This window comes from Protopterus annectens, chromosome 5.part0 (genome assembly GCF_019279795.1).
Source record: "Protopterus annectens isolate FY-2018-M chromosome 5.part0, PAN1.0, whole genome shotgun sequence".
NCBI classification, from domain to species: domain Eukaryota; kingdom Metazoa; phylum Chordata; order Ceratodontiformes; family Protopteridae; genus Protopterus; species Protopterus annectens.
The window spans coordinates 253,678,991-253,684,990 of NC_056735.1; the positions used below are offsets into that span (position 1 = coordinate 253,678,991).

At 38.9% G+C, this 6,000-nt stretch overlaps 1 protein-coding gene across 1 annotated transcript in view; it reads right to left on the reverse strand.

The window, feature by feature from the left end:
- The window catches only part of LOC122802148 (inverted formin-2-like), a 634,538-nt gene that overhangs the window by 123,044 nt on the left and 505,494 nt on the right, over positions 1-6,000 (reverse strand). The gene's annotated exons all lie outside the window — the stretch shown is intronic.

Here is a 6,000-nt window from a genome sequence, read left to right on the forward strand (position 1 = left end):
GACATTGTTTACATTAACCACATTTTAGAGTGCCAAGTCTCTGATTATTTGTGTCATAACCCAGGTTCTTTCTCCCCTCAAAGAGGTCTTTCAGATTTCTACCTCTTTTCCTGATAAAGCTAGGCATCAGGGGAAAAAATTGTTCAAGATCAACATTAGTAGATACTATGGGCCAGTATTTTGCAATAATATTTTCTAAATTATGTGAGCTGGAAGAAAAGGTATATGAAAAACTGTCCTTAAACTTGTCAGTCTTCTTTTTTTACGGGTTCTTCCACAAAGGGTACACCAGTACCTAATAGGGGTTGAAAAACAGATTCCCTTTTGCCAGCAACCTCCAGAATCAGTTGATCTATCATGCCTACCGGGTAAGCCTTTTCCAAAAAAAGTTTATATAAAACCTTAGTTTCTTGCTCATAATATTCCAGTGTACTACACATTCTGGAGGCCCTAATCAACTGTCCCTTGACAATCCCCCTTTTTTGGTAATAGGGATGCCCACTGTTAAAGTGGAGATAGGCGTTTGAGAACGTAGGCTACCTCTACACCCTAGACTGAAAACAATGGTTAGTGTAGTCCTTCATTAAGGTTACATCCAAATAGTGTTGTCCTGATGTACCAAGTTGATTATGACTCCAGTATTCACCAGATGTTACAGGATGTGGAGCAATATGAGCTAGTATCTTCCAATGAGATTGATTTAGCATATTCTAAAATTAACTACTACCTTTATGATCATCTGCTCCAAGGTACTATTAACGAGCAGTTGTACAATTACTTTAATGTGGTAAAACCAAAAGTCCCTGTCATGTTTGGAATTCCAAAAACCCACAAAGGGTTGGACCCTCTTGGATTCAGACCCATTGTGGCAGGGGCTGTTGATTATCCTAAGAACCTTTGTCCAAATTTATTGATTATGTTTCTAAAAAAGTGCTAGTCCCCGTTGACCACATCTGTAAGGACTCCTGGCATTTTCTAAGGACCGTTCATCGTAGATTGTTTTCCGCCGATTTGTTGATGGTTACCATTGATATAAAGGACCTTTTTCCCAGCATTCCACACACTGAGGGCCTGGAATGGTTTGGACAGGTGCTAATTTCAAGCGGCACATTAAGTGGTAGAACCATCAACTTGGTTAAGGAATTAATGGAGACGGTTCTGGAGAAAAACTACATATTCTTTAATGGGGAGTTCTACAGGCAAAGAAAAGGTGTGGCAATGGGGGCCAGCTGTGCAACTGTTTATGCAAACTGTGTGCTTTATTATTGGGAGCAAAGATTTGTTTTTAACACAGACTGGGCACGTATGATTAGGCACTATTCTAGATACTTGGATGACATTTGTATCTTGTGGAATGGGTCCCTGCAGGAGTTGGAGAGGTTCTTGGATTAAATCAATGGTACTACTAGCTTTCTGAAATTTACTCATAGTATTGATCGGGATATCTTACACTATTTGGATGTAACCTTAATGAAGGACTACACTATCCATTGTTTTCAGTCTAGGGTGTACAGGAAGCCTACGTTCTGCAACGCCTATCTCCACTTTAACAGTGGGCGTCCCTATTACCAAAAGGGAGTCAGGGACAGTTGATTAGAGCCTCCAGAATGTGTATTTACATGGAATATTATGAGCAAGAAACTAAGGTTTTATATAAACTTTTTGGAAAAGGCTTACCGGTAGGCATGATAGATCAACTGATTCTGGAGGTTGCTGGCAAAAGGGAATCTGTTTTCAACTATTGGTACTGGTGTACCCTTTGTGGAAGAACCCATAAAAGAGACTGACAAGTTTAGGACAGTTTTTCATATACCTTTTCTTCCAGCTCACATGATTTAGAAAATATTGTGCAAAATACTGGCCCATAGTATCTATAATGTTGATCTTAAACAATTTTTCCCCTGATCACTAGCTTTATCAGGAAAAGAGGTAGAAATCTGAAAGACCTCTTTGAGGGGAGAAAGAACATGGGTTATGACACAAATAATCATAGACATGGCACTCTAAAATGTGGTCAGTGTAAACAATGTCAATACATGTTTGATCAAGACACCATCACAATTCCCTGAAGGTTCAATTACAAATTTCATCAGCATTTTAACTGTGCAACTAAAGGGGTGGTATGCCTGGAGTATTTGTATTTTCTGTTCTGGTTTTTATGTTGGAAAGAGGCAACAGGAGAAGGGTGTACGAGCACCAATATGATATCACTAAATGTAAGGACACCAATGCCTTTTTTAAACACTCCCAGGTATGTGAATGCATGAACCTCAAATTTCTGGTGTTGGAACAGGTGGTGCCAGACCCACGAGGGGGTAACTGGGAGGCCAAGTTGGAGACTCGAGAGCTGTTCTGGCAGTTGAAATTGGATGCCTGTACTCCCCATGGGATGAATGAGGGCCTAAATATTAATAGCATTCTAAAAATGAGAAGAGCACGGCTATAAAATGTGATCATCTAGTTTAATTCTGTATAGGTTCCTTTTGTTCTTCTCTTACCCCTTTGTTGTTGTTATTAGGTAGTGTTGTGACATCAGCCAGAAAGCTCCACACTTATCATAATGTCATTGCAATTATTTATTCATTTATCGATTTCAGTTTTATTGGGATGGAAATGTGATTTAATTTTAATTTGTTATATCACAGTCAATCATTTTAAATTTTAGATACCATTTTAACTTGTGATGTATTTAATGGAATTTTGCACTGCACAAGGCACTTCGTATGGTATTATTATTGATTATAGCAATAAAGTATTCCTTACACAAACATACATGATTAAACCTGAGAAAGTGTTTTCCACTTGTATAATGTTTTTTTAACATAACATTATCAAAAGTATCAACCATTAATTGATGGGTGGAGTTATTATCTAATTGACTTAGCTATTTAAAAGTGTTGTGTAATGGGCAGCTTTGTTTTTTGCCTTGAGAAAGCCTAGTAATATACTGGGTGAAAGCGCTTGGCTTATCTGTGTTGCTGTTCTACTAAGAACTGTTTACGTGTGTTGTTTTGGAATTAAAAGAATTTGATTTTATTGCCTGCTTTTGGATTAAAATGCTAGGCTCATACCAGCTTGGAACATGCATTCCGAGAGCTCCATCATCTCGCTCTTCATATAGTATAGGGAGGTACATCTCGGGTCATTTACACACACGAGCTATTGAGTCATACCAGTACTTGTGGTTCAATGACCTGAGCGCATACGCAATGTGGCAGGTGGATCCTGGTCCCTGATGAGCAACTGACTGACTTTCTCCTTACTCAGCCTGGTGAGAGGGACATCAGTGTGCCTCACAATGAAGTCTCCAATGACCAGAATGCTGGAGTATGTGGTGGCTTACCTTATGGCTTAGAAGCAGAGGTTCTGTGAGATGTAGATGTATATACCGGATAAGGGCGTTTTGAAAGACTGCATTCAGGGCGGCTGAGAATATTTGTTGCGTCTGCTCTGAACTGTATGTAACGGGTGCACTATGTGTACTACTGACAACCTGATTGACATTAGGAGTGCTTTTATGGGAGAGCTTTGGCTCCAGTGACATTGTGTAACTACATCTCTCACATAACATATCAGTTGGAGAATTAACTGGCTGTCAGTAAACATGAGACAATTTCTACACTGCCTCAGAATGCTCATATCCACCAAAGTGGTTACTGAGATAGTGGGAAAGTTCATATCCATGGCGAATGCTCATATCCACCAAAGTGGTTACTGAGATAGTGGGAAAGTTCATATCCATGGCAACAGACTTTTGTTATGAACTACACAATTGGAGGGACAATATAAAGTAATGTCAGTAGTATCTGATTTGCAGCTCTGGGGGCAGTGCTCGTCACTACAAACTAGTTGTCCTGTGTGCAACTAGGTATTGGTGACATTTCAATAGTGCCTTTTACAGGAAAATGTCACTGCAAACTAGCGGACCTATGTACAACCAGGTAATGGTGAAATTTCAATGGTACTTTAAAGGAAAAACATGAACTAAAAGTTGACATTTTTTTAATTTGACATTTTACTGGGAAAGTCAGACTGGGTATGAGCCCATTTTCAGTGGAGGCCCAGGAAGAAAAACTTCAGAATATATATTAACAGAATTACAAACAAACATTGGTTGCAAAGACTAAAATAACACAGGAGTGCAGTTTGTGGTATACAGTAAAAACAATATGGTTAAGACATTCTATACACGTGAAAAAAGAAGACAACAGATTTAGCACTGCAATTTGTGGATATAGTAGGAAACAATAAGTTGAACACATTATGTACAATGTACAAGAGAAATTCCTAATATGTTGCATAATATTGCATGAAGAATATGACAGAATAAGTTGGGACACTAAATACACTTTCTGGCCACAGTATTTTGTAGTAAATTTCAGTTTCTTGGATAAGTAATGGGCAGTGTAAGAATAGATTGAAAGAACATTAAAAGGTTAAGGAATTACTGAGCCTTGAGACTAGAAGGTAGGTAATGTAGGAAGGGAAGTAGAATAGATGAGGAGAAAGTACATTAAGACTGGGGAAAATAGTAATTAGCACCAAGATGTTTGGCAGCATGGGCAGATCCAATTATTGGTTAGATGTTCTTTCAGTCTAGACTTGAAATAGTAATGGGGTACAAGTCTGACTGATTTTGGAATGCTATTCCATGACTTGGCAATACAGTGAGGGTACAGACCAACACAGTTAGATATTTGAGGTTAGTAGACAGTAGATGCTTGTCAGAACATACGTCACAGGATGGAATATAATGTTGAAGTGATTATGTAGTTTGAGAAAATGAGTTGTAGTACAGTATTGTGTGTGCTAGCTGATTAAAGGTTAGAAGGTGGGGTAATTTGAGCCAATTTATGGACCTGCAGAGCAGTGGTGAGTAGTGGGCCTGCCCCGTCGCAAATTTAGCTATTTTAGTATAGCACTGAGTTTTACTCTGAGGGAAGTGTGGAGATTGGTTAGAATAGGAAAAGCATATAGAAGGGAGTTTAAGAGATAAGCGGTGGCAAGGGTTATTCTTGTGGAGTTGGAGATTAATTTCTTAGCCCTAAACATCATGTCAAATTTTTGATTACTTATTTTTTTAGGTTGCTGCCGATATGTAGGTCAAAACTTAACATTACTGTCAACAGTTACAATAGTTTAGTATGTGAACCAACATCGACAGAAATAATAGCAGTTTGAGCTATCTGGAGCAAATTGTTTTGATAAAAAAGTAAGTTTATTTTTTTTGTTTTTGATTAAATAGTAGATGGTGGTTGTTGAGCCAGGACTCAACTGAGTTGAATCCTTCTTGAGTGTAGTCGCTAGCATACTGAATAAGGGTGGCTTGTTTGGTGGCAGTGTTGAGATTAATACAAATACTGAAAAGTTGTGGACCTAGTATTGAGCCCGGGGGTAACAAGATGCTAACCGGTAAAGAGAGAAATTAGAATTTCATTTGACAGATTGATATCTGTTGGACAGACAGCTAGGGAACCATTATAAGGATGTTTCAGATGAGCCCAGAAGAGACAGTTGGGATAAGAGATGGGAGTGGGACACCGTCAAAGGCTGTGGATAGATCTAAGAACAAAGATGAGATGAAGTTTCCTGAATCACAAGCTTTATTGATGGTGTCACTAAAGGACAGTAGAGCAGGACAGTGCTGTGTGCTGGTCTGAATCCATGTTGGGTGGGAGAGAGGGGGTTATTGTCAAGTAGACATTGAAGAAATTGTGGATACATTTCTCTAGAAGTTTTGATAGTGGTGAAAGAATAGCAATTTGCCTGCTGTTAGAGATTTCTGTAGGTGCCACCTCTGTGGACAGGAAGGATGAAGGCCTGTTTCCACAGGGAGGGGACATAAGCTTCCTTGATAGATCCATTAATGATTATAGAGACTGCGTAAGCAATTGAGTCACTGCCATTTTTAGGAATTTATTAGGAAGATTATCTGTAGAGGAGGAACATGGCTTGAGTTTGCATAACAGGGATTTGATAAAGGAAGTGGAAACTGGTTGA